This window comes from Hyperolius riggenbachi, chromosome 1, assembly GCF_040937935.1.
Source record: "Hyperolius riggenbachi isolate aHypRig1 chromosome 1, aHypRig1.pri, whole genome shotgun sequence".
In the NCBI taxonomy this organism is placed as follows: Eukaryota; Metazoa; Chordata; class Amphibia; order Anura; family Hyperoliidae; genus Hyperolius; species Hyperolius riggenbachi.
Window position 1 is genome coordinate 540,953,063 of NC_090646.1, and position 17,614 is coordinate 540,970,676.

At 43.4% G+C, this 17,614-nt stretch overlaps 1 protein-coding gene and 1 pseudogene across 7 annotated transcripts in view; both read right to left on the reverse strand.

The window, feature by feature from the left end:
* SNCAIP (synuclein alpha interacting protein) overlaps positions 1-17,614 on the reverse strand; it is a 309,420-nt gene that overhangs the window by 120,289 nt on the left and 171,517 nt on the right. The window lies entirely within an intron of this gene.
* On the reverse strand, positions 10,517-10,648 carry LOC137533101 (U2 spliceosomal RNA; annotated as a pseudogene).

Genomic DNA, 17,614 nt, shown 5'->3' on the forward strand with positions numbered 1-17,614 from the left:
TGGGGTAGAACATCCGGATTTCTCAGCCAGTGTGTTGTGCGGCCTCCGGTTCCCATTTGTTTGTATTGGCCGGATGGTGCAGTCCGGCTCCGCCCCGGATACGGCTGCCGGAGGGGCCGGATGAAAAAATAGCGCATGTTGGAACGGAGGCCGGAGTCCGGATCCGGCCCGGATCCGGTCCGGCTCCGGTTCTGCAGAACGGACCCATGTGAACGGACGCATAGGCTTTAATTGCTATGCCGTGCGTCCGTTCCGTCCGTTCTGCAGGCGGTGCGGCTCCGGCACGGCGATTCCGGAGGGCCACCGCAAGTGTGAACCGGGCCTTAACCCCGCGATCGCCGCATACAAAGTGTATAATACACTTTGTAATGTTTACAAAGTGTATTATACAGGCTGCCTCCTGCCCTGGTGGTCCCAGTGTCCGAGGGACCACCAGGGCAGGCTGCAGCCACCCTAGTCTGCACCAAGCACACTGATTTTTCCCCCCCCCCCTGCCCCAGATCGCCCACAGCACCCATCAGGACCCCCCCCCCCCTGCCCACCCCCCAGACCCCTGTTTGCACCCAATCACCCCCCTAATCACCCATCAATCACTCCCTGTCACTATCTGTCAACGCTATTTTTTTTTTTATCCCCCACCCTGCTCCCTGCCCCCTCCTGATCACCCCCCACCCCTCAGATTCTCCCCAGACCCCCCCCCCAGACCACCCCCCCTGTTTACTGTATGCATCTATCCCCCTGATCACCTGTCAATCACCTGTCAATCACCCATCAATCACCCGTCAATCACCCCCTGTCACTGCCACCCATCAGCCAGCCCCTAACCTGCCCCTTGCGGGCAATCTGATCACCCCCCCACACCAATAGATCGCCCGCAGATCCGACATCAGATCACCTCCCAAATCCATTGTTTACATCTATTCTCTCCTCTAAACACACACTAATTACCCATCAATCACCCATCAATCACCCCCTATCACCACCTGTCACTTTTACCTATCAGATCAGACCCTAATCTGCCCCTTGCGGGCACCCAATCACCCGCCCACACGCTCAGATTGCCCTCTGACCCCCCCTTATCAATTCACCAGTGCATTAATTACATCTGTTCTTCCCTGTAATAACCCACTGATCACCTGTCAATCACCTGCCAATCACCTATCACCCATCAATCACCCCCTGTCACTGCCACCCATCAATCAGCCCCTAACCTGCCCCTTGCGGGCAATCTGATCACCCACCCACACCATTAGATCGCCCGCAAACCCGCCGTCAGATTACCTCCCAAATGTATTGTTTACATCTGTTATCTTCTCTAAACACCCACTAATTACCCATCAATCACCCATCAATCACCCCCTATCACCACCTGTCACTGTTACCTATCAGATCAGACCCTAATCTGCCCCTTGCGGGCACCCAATCACCCGCCCACATGCTCAGATTGCCCTCAGACCCCCCCCCTTATCAATTCGCCAGTGCATTAATTACATCTGTCCTTCCCTGTAATAACCCACTGACCACCTGTCAATCACCTGCCAATCACCTATCACCCATCAATCACCCCGTCACTGCCACCCAACAATCAGCCCCTAACCTGCCCCTTGTGGGCAATCTGATCACCCACCCACACCAATAGATCGCCCGCAGATCCGACATCAGATCACCACCCAAGCGCAGCGTTTACATCTATTCTCTCCTCTAAACACCCACTAATTACCCATCAATCACCCCCTATCACCACCTGTCACTGTTACCCATCAGATCAGACCCTAATCTGCCCCTTGCGGGCACCCAATCGCCCGCCTACACGCTCAGATTGCCCTCAGACCCCCCCTTATCAATTCGCCAGTGCAATATTTACATCTGTTCTCCCCTGTAATAACCCACTGATTACCTGTCAATCACCTATCAATCACCCATCAATCACCCCCTGTCACTGCCACCCATCAATCACCCCCTGTCACTTCCACCCATCAATCACCCGCTGTCACTGCCACCCATCAATCAGCCCCTAACCTGCCCCTTGCGGGCAAACTGATCACCCACCCACACCAATAGATCGCCCGCAGATCCGACATCAGATCACCACCCAAGCGCAGTGTTTCCATCTATTCTCTACCCTAAACACCCACTAATTACCCATCAATCACCCCCTGTCACTGCTACCTATCAGATTAGACCCCTATCTGCCCCTAGGGCACTCAATCACCCGCCCACACCCTCAGAATGCCCTCAGACCCCAGCCCTGATCACCTCGCCAGTGCATTGCTTGCATCTATTCCCCCCTCTAATCACACCTTGAGACACCCATCAATCACCTCCTGTCACCCCCTAGCACACCTACCCATCAGATCAGGCCCCAATTTGCCCCGTGTGGGCTCCTGATCACTCGGCCAATCCCTCAGATCCCCCTCAGACCCCCTTCCGATCACCTCCCCAGTGCATTGATTGCATCTATTTTCCCCTCTAACCACCCCCTGAGACACCCATCAATCACCTCCTGTCACCCCCCTAGCACTCCTATCCATCAGATCAGGCCCAATACAACCTGTCATCTAAAAGGCCACCCTGCTTATGACCGGTTCCACAAAATTCGCCCCCTCATAGACCACCTGTCATCAAAATTTGCAGATGCTTATACCCCTGAACAGTCATTTTGAGACATTTGGTTTCCAGACTACTCACGGTTTTGGGCCTGTAAAATGCCAGGGCGGTATAGGAACCCCACAAGTGACCCCATTTTAGAAAAAAAGACACCCCAAGGTATTCTGTTAGGTGTATGACGAGTTCATAGAAGATTTTATTTTTTGTCAAAAGTTAGCGGAAATTAATTTTTATTGGTTTTTTTTCACAAAGTGTCATTTTTCACTAACTTGTGACAAAAAATAAAATCTTCTATGAACTCGCCATACACCTAACGGAATACCTTGGGGTGTCTTCTTTCTAAAATGGGGTCACTTGTGGGGTTCCTATACTGCCCTGGCATTTTAGGGGCCCTAAACCGCGAGGAGTAGTCTAGAAAACAAATGCTTCAAAATGACCTGTGAATAGGACGTTGGGCCCCTTAGCGCACCTAGGCTGCAAAAAATTGTCACACATGTGGTACCGCTGTACTCAGGAAAAGTGGTATAATGTGTTTTGGGGTATATTTTTACACATACCCATGCTGGATGGGAGAAATTTCTATGTAAATGGACAATTGTGTGTAAAAAAATCAAACAATTGTCATTTACAGAGATATTTCTCCCACTTAGCATGGGTATGTGTAAAAATACACCCCAAAACGCATTATACTACTTCTCCTGAGTACGGCGGTACCACATGTGTGACACTTTTTTACACCCTAAGTACGCTAAGGAGCCCAAAGTCCAATGAGTACCTTTAGGATTTCACAGGTCATTTTGCGACATTTGGTTTCAAGACTACTCCTCACGGTTTAGGGCCCCTAAAATGCCAGGGCAGTATAGGAACCCCACAAATGACCCCATTCTAGAAAGAAGACACCCAAAGGTATTCCGTACGGAGTATGGTGAGTTCATAGAAGATTTTATTTTTTGTCACAAGTTAGCGGAAAATGACACTTTGTGAAAAAAAACTATTAAAATCAATTTCCGCTAACTTGTGACAAAAAAATAAAAACTTCTATGAACTCACCATACTCCTAACGGAATACCTTGGGGTGTCTTCTTTCTAAAATGGGGTCATTAGTGGGGTTCCTATACTGCCCTGGCATTTTAGGGGCCCTAAACCGTGAGGAGTAGTCTTGAAACAAAAATGACCTGTGAAATCCTAAAGGTACTCATTGCACTTTGGGCCCCTTAGTGCAGTTAGGGTGCAAAAAAGTGCCACACATGTGGTATCGCCGTACTCGGGAGAAGTAGTATAATGTGTTTTGGGGTGTATTTTTACACATACCCATGCTGGGTGGGAGAAATACCTCTGTAAATGACAATCTTTTGATTTTTTTACACACAATTGTCCATTTACAGAGGTATTTCTCCCACTCAGCATGGGTATGTGTAAAAATACACCCCAAAACACATTGTACTACTTCTCCCGAGTACGGCGATACCACATGTGTGGCACTTTTTTGCACCCTAACTGCGCTAAAGGGCCCAAAGTCCAATGAGTACCTTTAGAATTTCACAGGTCATTTTGAGAAATTTCGTTTCAAGACTACTCCTCACGGTTTAGGGCCCCTAAAATGCCAGGGCAGTATAGGAACCCCACAAATGACCCCATTTTAGAAAGAAGACACCCCAAGGTATTCCGTTAGGAGTATGGTGAGTTCATAGAAGATTTTATTTTTTGTCAAAAGTTAGCGGAAAATGACACTTTGTGAAAAAACACAATTAAAATCAATTTCCGCTAACTTTTGACAAAAAAATAAAATCTTCTATGAACTCACTATACTCCTAACGGAATACCTTGGGGTGTCTTCTTTCTAAAATGGGGTCATTTGTGGGGTTCCTATACTGCCCTGGCATTTTAGGGGCCCTAAACCGTGAGGAGTAGTCTTGAAACGAAATTTCTCAAAATGACCTGTGAAATTCTAAAGGTACTCATTGGACTTTGGGCGCTTTAGCGCAGTTAGGGTGCAAAAAAGTGCCACACATGTGGTATCGCCGTACTCAGGAGAAGTAGTATAATGTGTTTTGTGGTGTATTTTTACACATACCCATGCTGAGTGGGAGAAAGATCTCTGTAAATGGACAATTGTGTGTAAAAAAAATTAACAAATTGTCATTTACAGAGATATTTCTCCCACCCAGCATGGGTATGTGTAAAAATACACCCCAAAACACATTATACTACTTCTCCTGAGTACGGCAATACCACATGTGTGGCACTTTTTTGCACCCTAACTGCGCTAAGGGGTCCAAAGTCCAATGAGCACCTTCAGGCTTTACAGGGGTGCTTACAATTTAGCACCCCCCAAAATGTCAGGACAGTAAACACACCCCACAAATGACCCCATTTTGGAAAGTAGACACTTCAAGGTATTCAGAGAGGAGCATGGTGAGTCCGTGGCAGATTTCATTTTTTTTTGTCGCAAGTTAGAAGAAATGGAAACTTTTTTTTTTTTTTTTTTTTTCACAAAGTGTCATTTTCCGCTTACTTGTGACAAAAAATAATATCTTCTATGAACTCACTATGCCTCTCAGTGAATACTTTGGGATGTCTTCTTTCCAAAATGGGGTCATTTGGGGGGTATTTATACTATCCTGGAATTCTAGCCCCTCATGAAACATGACAGAGGGTCAGAAAAGTCAGAGATGCTTGAAAATGGGAAAATTCACTTTTTGCACCATAGTTTGTAAACGCTATAACTTTTACCCAAACCAATAAATATACACTGAATGGTTTTTTTTTTATCAAAAACATGTTTGTCCACATTTTTCGCGCTGCATGTATACAGAAATTTTACTTTATTTGAAAACTGTCAGCACAGAAAGTTAAAAAAATCATTTTTTTGCCAAAATTCATGTCTTTTTTGCTGAATATAATAAAAAGTAAAAATCGCAGGAGCAATCAAATAGCACTAAAAGAAAGCTTTATTAGTGACAAGAAAAGGAGCCAAAATTCATTTAGGTGGTAGGTTGTATGAGCGAGCAATAAACCGTGAAAGCTGCAGTGGTCTGAATGGAAAAAAAGTGGCCGGTCCTTAAGGGGTAGAAAGCCCTAGGTCCTCAAGTGGTTAAGCATAATTCAGTGCCTGATTCTTTTTCAAAGTTTACATTAAGATACATGACACTGTATACACAAAATGCAATCATTTCAATGAATTAAGTAAGTTTAATAAAGTTGTATCATGTAAACCACGTGTGTGGGAGTTGTAACTGAACCCTATATTCCTGTGCAACACAATCATAACTTTTAGCTTTTCTTTTCTTTTTTTTTCTTTTTCTTCAGTGTAAACCTTCCTAGGAGAACATTTAATTGCATATGGGCCCTTGTATGTGACTCTTTGACTTAGTGATTCAGGCCTCCAGTGTGACCAATAATGGAGTAGATAATTATTTACTTATTAGTAGCTCAGCAGGAGCCAATTCTGAAATAATTTGCTGCACACAGCAATTATGTAAATACTGCACTGCAAACATTGACCCCATATTCATATGTAGTCAGTGGTGTAGCTAAGGAGCTGTGGGCCCCGGTGCAAGTTTTACATGGGGCCCCCCAAGCACTCTATACAAAACAATTAATATGGCGCACCAAAGCCTGCCAATGGCAACTACTGTGTCAGAGCTACAAGAAGGGGATGGGGAGCAGCTTCTTAATGATTACTACTATTCCAAGTATCTATAGAAGTGATTATTATGAGCACAGGACCAATAGAAAGCTAATACTGAAGTTGAGGGAGGGCCTTACGGGGCCCCTTGGCCCAAGGGCCCTTGACGCGGTCGCAACCTCTGCACCCCCTATTGCTACGCCCCTGTATGTAGTACTTCCCTTTGCCAAATAATGAGATGGACAGAAAGTATTTAGGTGTATATTTATTGCTGTTGTAGAAATGTACCCTTTCGCCATGAAGGCAAGGAGACATATGGCTGCTCGGAAGATTGCGCCATTATAAATGTCAGCAGAGATCACTCTCATACTTGTAACCAGCAGGTTCTCTTTAAAGTTCCATGTAGGTATGCCCTGTAAAAATGAATGCTTGCAATGTGCTATGCTGTTTGGGAAGCAATGCGACAGACATAAACACCGCTAGTGATAATCATCTAGTGAAGGTTTATGACATAGTAATGAGCATTCAGAGGACATGAAAATTGCTGGCAGCTACTACAGAAATAACTCAGGATGCTGCCTGTTTTTTAGCATATTACGCTGGGCTCCAGCATGCACAGTTAAATCCTTATTCATGCTATTAAATCATGAAATAATTAGCCTTGCGGAAAGTGTACGTAAAAATAGAAATAAACAGTAATGTTCATAATTAAGATTTATTTCCTTGTTCCAAGTGAATTACAAAGCATTCTTACGCCTCTTTCATTTACATGGAGGGAGACAGGAAGAGCACAAAAATGTAGAGGGGGAAAATATATTTTGTGAAGGAACAAGCGAGCTTACTGCTTATACTTTATTTTGGTACATGAAAGACTTTATCGGTTCTTAAAGGGCACCCCGATGTGAGAGTTATATGGAGGCTGCTATATTTCTTTCTTTCTAAACAATGCAGGTTGCCTGGCAGTCCTCCTGATCCTGTGTCTCTAAAGCTGGCCATACATCTACCAATATTGCTACCCAATTGACCCTAAAATTCGATCATTTTATGGAATCGGATTAAAATCGGTTCCACAACAAGCATGCCTCATCGACGATTCAACCAATTTAAGTCTGAAATCGGTTAAATGTATTGATCCAGCAAGCTGTAAAATCTAGGCCGACGTTTTCAATCATGACGTGCGATATTGCAACGACTGATAAACACGATAGACCTCCGGCTATTGTCCCACAAATGTAAGAGTCCATGATGCCTGTGCATTGTAAATGTCACATGTCCAGCTGCCGCAACTTCCGGTCTTCTCCGCTGTCTCCCCCGAGTGCCATGATACATGCCACCACTGGGTGGTTCTCGGTGTGATAGCGGCGCTCGGGGGAGACTACAGAGGAGATCAAGAGTGATGCAGCTGGACAGGTGAGGTTTACAATGCAATTAACTATTTTCCAGAGTTTTTTCCTAGGTGATATATTCACACCTTCTTCAGAAAAGATGTGAGAAACTACTCAAAATGATTTTTAAGGTACCTTGTCACCTACTTTTTGGTACTTTTTCTATTGCAAAGTACCCCAAAAATATGTTCTCCTCTTCTTCTCCCTTGCAAAGAAGCTGTTTAAATAATATATTTACCTGCTCTCGTCATGTCGGGTTTACTCTTTCTTGATTTTGGCAACAACTTACTGTACCCTCTGGCTTCCGATCACATGACATGTATTGGGAGCCAGAAATGTAGCAGAGTGAATGGAGCCTGGCTGGAGGAAGAGGTGATTGGATGCGACTAGAGGAGGTGAATATATTATTTAGACATCTTTGTTGTGCTCTGCAATTAGAAAGGGAGGAGGAAGCCCCCATAGATCAGGCAAGGCCCTGTTTGCTGCAGAGGGCCTGTGATAGTGGATTTTTCTGGGAGGCCCAGAAGTATAAGCTCCTAGTGAGGTATGATAAATGGATGCAGGTGGATTCAGAGCACCATCCTTTGGGTGCTCTGCATCCAAATCCATCAACTGTATTCAGTATGTGGTTGGGTGAATGAAAACACTGTTGATCGGTATGCTAACATGCTGAAGTGATATTTGTATTTAATTAAGAGATTGTGTGTGTCTACCTTTACTATTTTTACTAAGGGGCTAAAGGAGATAGACAATACATATATCTGTTGATATGCCCCTTTACTTCAAAACCCCACCAGTGCCTTTCCCTAAATGAAGCTGAAAGCTCAACTTCGTTACTCAAAAATGGTCACTAAAACCTGGATGTCCATCTAATGAAATCTTCAAACCTAAACACTTGTATAAATTATTTATATGTGCTGACTTAGCACAGTACTTTTATGGTACTTTTAAAGAGTTTTATGTACAAACTCTCCTCTTGAACTCTATGTAAAACATTCTACATCAAATCTACCGCTAAAAATTACTAGCATTGCTCTTGGGACATAATTAAAAGCACGCAACATGGTGATGAAGTTTATTTTAGGAACTTAAGAAGTGGTGTTAGCAGTCATCCTGAAAGGACCAATAGACCCCACATGTCTTCATCTTCCCTTACATCATCATTATGTAAACAAGTAATAATATTCCACCCTTTGTAGACGCCACATTACAAACATTTCTAAGCAGGCCCAGTGTATGTAAGGCAAGATCCCAGCAAAGTTTCCTGTTTCATCTTCCACGCGTCACAGCAGAGACGCCAATCAGAACCAAATGTGAGAGACAGAGGAGAAATCTGAACAATGCATTCGGCTTTACAAGTAGAGTAGTATTTTTAGCATGCTGTGAAATGAGAAATAGAGAGAATAAAGCGGAGAAATGACACAGAAAACCACATGAAATAAGCTATTTGCATCTTCAGAACTCTAGCATGGATTCATGTCTTTGTTCTGTGAAGCACATTGGGAGGCGGATGCCCTTGGTTGTGTTTTCCGTTGGCTCCTCATCCCATGTTTGTATTTCTGGGTAAATGCCCTGCTTCCACACTAGATTCTTATCCAGGCACTCATTGTTGGCAGATTTGTCATTCCTAGACTTCCAAAGTGGAATTCTAAGCAAAAACACAACCCATTTACATTTATTCCGACTTTCTTCTTTTTCCATGTGCTGAATGTTTCTATCTGTTTTATTAGGTGTTTGTAATTATTACTTTTTCTCTTACTGACCTCAGTGTTATCTTCATTTTAACGTGGAACTGAACTCAGAATTTCAGCTCTGCTCTAAAATATTAGCCGCAGCATGATAACATTTTTGGAAAAAAAAAAAAAGCTTCACTTTGCAGGGATCACTGAATGGGTTAAGCCTCAGTGTCTACTGTGTGGAGAGAAAGCCATGGTGCTCCTGCAGTCTAATCATAGCGGCTAAGAACTAGTTAGATACTTTCATATGGGAAAAAAGAGACACAGAGCAATGGTATTCTTCAGCAATTATATGTGCAATAAAGAATTTTAATTTTGTCAGGGTTATTTGGTGGGCAATCAACGGGAGAGATCTCATGAGTGAGGTGATGTTATCTATAAAATGGACAAACCAGAGACAGGGTTGTGACACAAAAAGCTATGGGAGTGGCATTCTTGGTGCTGCATTCTCTTGACATGGAGGTTTTGGGTCCAAGAAGGCTGGGACAGGTTATGGATAAAGGAGGACTAGAGTGAAAATTTGGTTAGTGTTAGAGTAAGACTTTTACCAATTTTTTTTTTTTTTTTAGCTTGTCTTGGCTCCTGTTGCATGCAACAGGAGTCCCGGTTAGCAAGGCTATTAGCCCCGTGCACGGAAAAAGCGTGAGTGCCCTAAAGCACCCCCACAAAACGTGCATGAGTAGCCACGGGCCCCACAATACAGCAGGGCCCTTCCGGTTGTTCCCCGAAGGGAACCTTCCCCCTTTGCCATCGACTCAGGGGGTGGCATCCTCCAACACCCGAGGGGTTGAAGGATCCTGGAGTCCTCCTCCGAGGACCCCGACTGTGCCCAGTGGTTACCCAAAGGGCCTGGCCATGTGGCATCCCACATGGTCCGGGTGGCTCCCCCGAGAGGGAGCCGGGTGGGAACCGAAGTCCCCGGTGCCAGCAAGCTGGCCCCGACCTTGCGGCCGGAGTGATAAAAATTCCGCACTCTCCCTAGCCAAAAGGCCGGGGAGCTGCGTTAGTTGGCTATGCATATGGGCAGTACAGACCAAAGCACCCTACCTCCGCCTGAGATCTGCCACATCTCAGGTTTTTTCAGGTGCACCTGGAGCGCCACTTCCAGGGGCAGTACGCCTAAGCAAAGCCCTCAGCCATTCAGCCTCGACCATGGTATAGATCCATTCAATCAACTCCTGGGAATTACGACCAGGAAGGACACCCTGCCACAGTGCCATCCCTCCAGGTCCCCCCAAAAATTTCAAGAACAGATACTACACTTGATCTTAGCCAAAAGGCCGAGAAGCGATATTACAGATGATAGTTTATGGTAGTTAAATAAGCTGAAAAGGCTAAATCATGTTCATACCCATCAGTTATCTCTAGCCGTTTTAGGCTAGAGAGAGCAGAACTAAACCCCTTGTAGCCAATTTTACCCCATGTGGGAGTAAGATTTTGAGAAAACAAGCCAACATTTCAAGGCCACTTAAAAAAATATAAATAGGTATTGAAACAAAAAAAATAAATAAATAAATAGGACCATTACAAAAGCAATATAAACACTAGGCCAGGCCACCAGTAACATACACACCAGGCAAAGAAAGCAACATATAACCATGGGTGTGGCCGGTGGTACATAAAAGTCTGATGATTGGGTTATAAAATTGTCATCCAAATTGTCATTGCAAAAACGGCGCACTCAGAATACGTAATGCCAGAGGACACATGTTCCGAGTATTTATAAAGCAAATATAGATTTCACTATTAGTTTTTATTTTCTCAATAAAGACTGATAGGTTTGTTCTAGTTGACAGCAGCAATCACTGTGTGGCGACACTAAGCTGAAAAGATATGCAAGGTTAAAGTACTGTATATCTTCAGTCTCTGTTTAGAATATATTAAGAAAAACAAAAGTTTGCTTTCCTAAAACAGAAAGAATTTGCGATAATTCAGGTTGGAGTGAGCTTGAGATGTCTCCCAGGCACCACTGCTGAATATATGCAAATTAACCATTGTATCCGAAACAGTCTGTATGCATGTTGGATTATTATGGCTCTGTACATATTAACAAGCTGACACATCATTGCATTTCAGCGGTTCTGGAGGTGTGTTTAGCTTCTAAGGGTACAATGGTTAATTTGCAAATATTCAGCAGTGGTGCCTGGGAGACATCTCGAGCTCACTCTAACCTGAATTATCGCAAATTATTTCTGTTTTAGGAAAGCAAACTTTTGTTTTTCTTAACATCTTAGTAAGGGGGCTTTTAGGACCATTGTAGTCCCTTACACACCCCAATGAGTTCTGGGTCACCATGAGCTTGCTGGTTAGTCTGTGCCTTTAGAATATATCCTGGTATTCTGCAGAGAAAATGTCTATGAGTGTGCTCTATGTTTCTGCCTAAAGGCCATTATAAGTCACTCCGGATATATAGGATATTGATCATTTACCTACTTGCCACCTCCTACCACATGATATTAGAGCAGATTCTAACAGAGATCTGATCAAATATCGCTCTCTGTGTTGCCAGATTTTTTAGTGCTCGACATAATATAAAAGTTAACAAACCCACTAAACACACACTACTGCCATCAGTAAAGAAGGTACCGGTAATTTACGCGCTGGTGGCCGCCTGATAAAATGACTGCAATGTTAATTAATTTGGGCGCCGGAAGTGCTCAATTATTATCAAAATTAGACAGCACAAATATCAGTGGAGGGAGTTAATAGTGGCAAAGGTGATGCCATAATCGACCAGTGTATGGCCAGCTATACAGTCACTGGGGGTCAAAGGATGATGAGTAATGTCCGAATGGTTGAAGAGTCTGCTGAGCAGCTGGTGATATGGGAAGTAATCCAGATAGGTTTGTGTACACATGATCTATTCTGGACCATCTTTCTTACTGTTACAGGAGTCAAAAATTCTTCATTCTATTTATTTATTATTCATTGTTACCTCTCTTCACTATATACGTGAAAAGTAACGCGATACACAGACTGTTTATCTTAGCTGCAGAGTTCAGTTCTCTTCATCACCTCTTCTGTCATCAGGTTGAAAGCACTGTGAGGATGAACTGAAACGACTAAAATAAGAGTTATTGGAATGGTCTCCCTAATCAGTTGGGAAAGGGGAACCTTCATCCTTAGTGACAGCATGGCACTAATTGTGACAAATGTCAGTTTCTCGTTAAAGGTCAGATGCCATCCTCTCCAACAATGCTCGCTATGCGTCAGGACTAAACCTGAGTCATCTGAGGACAACACATGTTGCAGATAAAGCACTATAAATACTGTCCATTTCCATCACACTCACAACATACATAGAATGTGGGTGAACCAGAGGATGGAGATAAGACTGGCAGCAACAATGCTGTGATCAACGTTTAGATTAGATCAAATTTCTGCTGAGATCTGATCTAATATTAAGTAGGACAGTATGGTAAATAATCAATATCTGGCATATAATGATCATTTACCACACCTGATATGAACGTAGAGAGAAAATAAAGCAATGGGCGGAGTCACATACAGAACAGATCACTTCCTCAAGCAGGGCCTGCTTCCTGGCTGGGCTCGAGAAATCAAGGGTACCAGGTTACAATCGTCACTTCCCAAGGATATGCAGGTAGGACTGTCAGAAAGCCTGACCAATCAACACAGAATCTGAAAATCTAATGTGTGTCTATTGGCATGTAGGACGGCTCCAATGGGCAGAACTGTACCTACTTGTGGAGCTTCAGGGGTGGAGAGGAGAATGCTCCAGGAAGCAGAGAGATAGGGCCTGGGAGCAACAAGGAAGGGAACCTGAAATGAGAAATATATGATGGCTGCCATATTTATTTCCAGGCCTGGCAGCCCTGCAGATCTATTTGGCAGCAGTAGTGTTTGTACAAGGGAAGCTCGTCAAAAGAAAAAGGAAAGGGGGAAACCAAAATCCTTTCAGAACTTGAAAACTATCTAATGGGTACAGTCCCCTCAAAGAGGGAAGAATCTGTGGTGGGTGACGTGTCTGTCTAGGTGGGAAAACTGTGATTTTATCACCCCTGCTGGATGCAGATGGCGCACTGCAGAACCCTCATGCGACCAATATGAATCTAATCTATTAGATTTCCACCTTGGCCCCTGAGTGGTGTTGTATACATTAGGTTTGGAATAGCGTGGCCACAAGAAATGTATTTGACAAGCTCTTGTAGCCTATGGACTATTCAGAGGCTTCCCACTAGTGAAGTAGGTATCCCAATTGTATTTTATTTTTCACTTCAGGTACCCTTTAAATAAACTAATAAGGCATCCAAACATTGATTAGTAAGATAAACACACAGCACACATCCTAGTGATAATCAATGGAGGATTAAAGAGGAAATGCTTTACAACATATCCGGTGTTGGCTTTGTTCTTGTTTCAGCAACAAGCTGAAGGGGATCAGCAGCATAACTGTGTTTGGGATCCAAATATACTGAAAGCACTTTCAACTTAAATATAACAACAACTCTTTAGAAATCATCAGCTAGGTTTGATGTCATAATATATTACAAAAACCTGGCCACATTAGTCTTAATGTGCCAAAATCCCCCCTAAAACTTTTTCACTAAAGACAGTAGTTGAAGACATGCCATGGTGTTTACAAGGCTTGCTGGAACGCAAACCTTGCGCAGAGACCTGGATTTCGGGACGTCGCTTGAATGGCCCATTATCTTGTTTATATTACTCCGGCTAACTTTCCAAAATATGTTCTTCTTTGCACGAAACTGTTTTGAATTTATGATGCCTTTCAAATGACCTACAGATCTTCATCTTCATCATTCCAAAGTCAAGGAGAAATAAATAAATAAACAGGCCATGAAATTTTTATCAAAACCGTACGGCATAGTTTTCAGGTTCAGCTAGGGAACTTCAGGATTCTGGTCTGGAACTGCTCCTATTGCTAGCGTGTCTGCCAGAAGGCAGCGATCTGATGATATCACTAACTGCCTGGACGTCTGTGCTGTAACTCTGTAGCCGAGAACTGCCTAGAACATATTCCCAGCACTGCAAGCTACATTTCACTAACTCCTTTCAACAATACAAATTCACTCTCCCCTTTTTTTCTGTTTCATTATTGACCTTAGTTCATTCTTGTCAAATATAGAACTGAATGTTGCTTTTTATAACCAGCCACATATCTGCCAATTTTTCATCAGTTTGTTAAAGAGTCGCCTACCAAAAGCTCAGCATAGCGGAGCTGAAAGTGGCACTCAGTGAAAATCTATGCTGATAGAAGACACCTCTCAGGGCAGACACAAGAGAACATTTATTTTCATTAAGACCACTGAAACTAAACATCCAGCATGGTGGATCTTTGGTGATGACCAATGCCCTAGCGACCCCCAAATGCATTATTTTTCCACTCAGCCCACCCACTGGAAACCGCTCCGTTGTGTGCCTCGCGTCATCCCTCTGCCCCCACTATAGCAACAGATGCGTTTTTAAAGCATCGGTCCCATAACTCTCTCCCTAGGACTCAATCTCTGCCGAGCGTCAGTCGTACGTGTAAACAAGATATTAGGCATGAAGTTAAAACTATAGACCAAGACTTTAGTTAAGACTAAAAATAGCAACATAGTACTGGGGGGAATGGGAAGATGGTCTAAATGAAGTAAAAATGCCTCATTTTTAACATCAGGTAGGACTATACTGAGGTATATACCGTAGTTAACAGAGCATAGTAAACCCCAAGACCACAATACAATTTGATCACAATTCTTTCCTTAATTTCTCAAGATGCGCCTAACTAACCACTCCCGTCTTTTCTGCACCATATATGGGCCTGTCTGAAGATATCAAGTTCCTGGCAGGAAACAGTCAAATCTATTCATGGTTACATGGGAAACCCAGTATTTTTGGAATCAATATGTTGCCTTTTAGGCCCTGTTGACATCCTTTTAACAACTAGTTATGAATTAGTGTTAGCAAGTATGCTACAGTTTGCTGCTAGACAGGCACTCATACCAAAATGGTCAGGCACAGAGGTTCCTAACCTGCAGGGGTAGATAAATTCTAGAAACAGCACAATACATTTCAAACAGCTTATACACATCCATCAGGGACGAATGGCTAGAAAAAGTGATACTACAATGGCTAGAAAAAGAGAGTGATAGAGTGATACAATGCTAATACCCACATCAAATATAGTTAATATGGGCAATAGTCCTTCTGACTCCCACTAGCAACACAGTCACGTGTAACCCCTGTGAGGGTGTGACACCTGGATGTTTAAGTTCCGAAATATTTTACTCTTCTTCTGGAAGGTCCTTAACACAAAATCACATGCTGGAGATATGGGGGTTTGGGGATGTGGGAAGCAAAAGGATTTATGAAACCAACAGTAATCAAGTGGCATCCCTGCTTGGCATCTTCAGGGTGTAGAAAATAATTTAGGAGGGGGTAGGAGCAGAGATAATACATACTTGTTACTCTGAGCATACAGAGTATCCAGAAGGCTCACGGCTACCCAGAACCTCTAGGAAAGTATAAGGGGCTTAAAGAAAAACCTGAAGACAGTTTTGTTTTTCATCATATGGCAATTGAGGTATGTGCCGCAGACATACCTTTTTGCTGTTGTCCTTTTGTTTCTGTAGCCTCTGCTGGTACCCGAATCTTCCTGTTAAAATCCTCAACTTACAAGTTGATGCTCACCAGACAGGAAGAGGATGTGCAGTTCTGTCTGTTTCTCCCCTTTGCCCTGCGTCTCTCCCCCTTTTCTCTGCCCCTCCATGCGCGTTCTTGTCTTTGATGGCGGACGCGGCTCTGTGAACCCTGAGTGAGCCAGGGTAAGCGCAGAAGCCAGCAGAGCAAAACAGGAGCAGGCAGCTGTGGCTGTCACTGATGCTGTCAGGTGAGCCGGCACACTGCACGAGAGGACAAACTGGGCATGCTCAGTGCTGGATTCCACCCGTAAGCTGGTCACGCTGCAATGCCCGGGAAGTAGTTCCAGGGTCGCAGGCATCTTGCTTGGTGGTCGAACGTCAGAAAAATAAAAAGAAGTGCTAATAGTGGTGGCTGGGACTGGAAAAATTATTTGAAAGACGTCAAAAGTTAAAGAAGTTACGGTAATGTTTTTGTTTTGTTTTGATTTTTTTTTTTAATAAATAACGAGATTTCAGGTTTCCTTTAAAGAGCCCTTTCACAAAAAAAAGTTACGCTAAATATAATTTTTCCTTCTTAAAAGAAAAGGTATTTGCAATAACTCAGCTTTAAGATCTCCCATGATGCATTACTGCTGCATATGCAAATAATCTCTTTGTGCCTCTAAAACAGGGGTGGGCAAACATTTTGAACCAAGGGTCACAAAGCAATCTTAAATTAGACTGAAGGGAACGGAGGGGAAAATGATAAGCAATCCGATCAGACTTAAAGAATCATTCAGAAATTTGGATCAGAGGAACTATCAATATGATTGTTCGTCGTCAGTCAGCAAAATTGACGGTATCTCATCAATCGTACGTTTGACAGTTCAAGGGTTTGAGCACCTTTACAGTGTGGGAAATCCTTTCACACACAAGGAAGTGGAAGTTGTCCTGCTCTGAACCCATCAGCTGTTTAATAGCAGTGAGAAAGCAATGCCAAGGCTGCCAAAACATTGATTTACTCTGCTCTGCTACGCATAAGTCAGTTCTGGCCTCAGATATCAATTTACTTTGATGTGTTTCTGAAGCCAAGGCTTCATCATACACGAAATGAAGCATAGTTCCCAGTGATCAGTGAGATTTTTAGTTGCTTTCTCACGTCTGCTTTGGGTGAAGCATTTAACAGGAAGTAGTGAGCACACATCAGTAATGTACAATCTATTAAAAATTAAGTGGTAAGCAGGACATGAACAAGGACACCACTCAGCTCACAAACAGAAAACAAAAATCATGGAAGTGTTGGAGGATTATGATTTTGTCAGGTATCCCATAATTATAAGAATGTCAGAAGTTGTTACTTTCTCCCATTTTCCTAACTGATAAGAGCCCCTCAATGCAGTGGAACCCCCAATAATTGATCTACCGTTAAAAAAATTGAGAGCCCTTGGTGTGCAATGATGATTATGTGTCTCTGGTGGTATTTATAGCCATAATATATCAACTGTTTCAAGTTTACACAATATTTTGTACTGGTTTCTTTGTTGGGTGGCATGGTGCTGTAGCGGATAGCCCTCTTGTCTTCTAGCGCTGTCTCCCCAGTTCAAATCCCAGCCAGGGCACTATCTGCACAGAGTTTGTATGTTCTCCCCGTGTCTTTTTTTGGATATGGGAGGA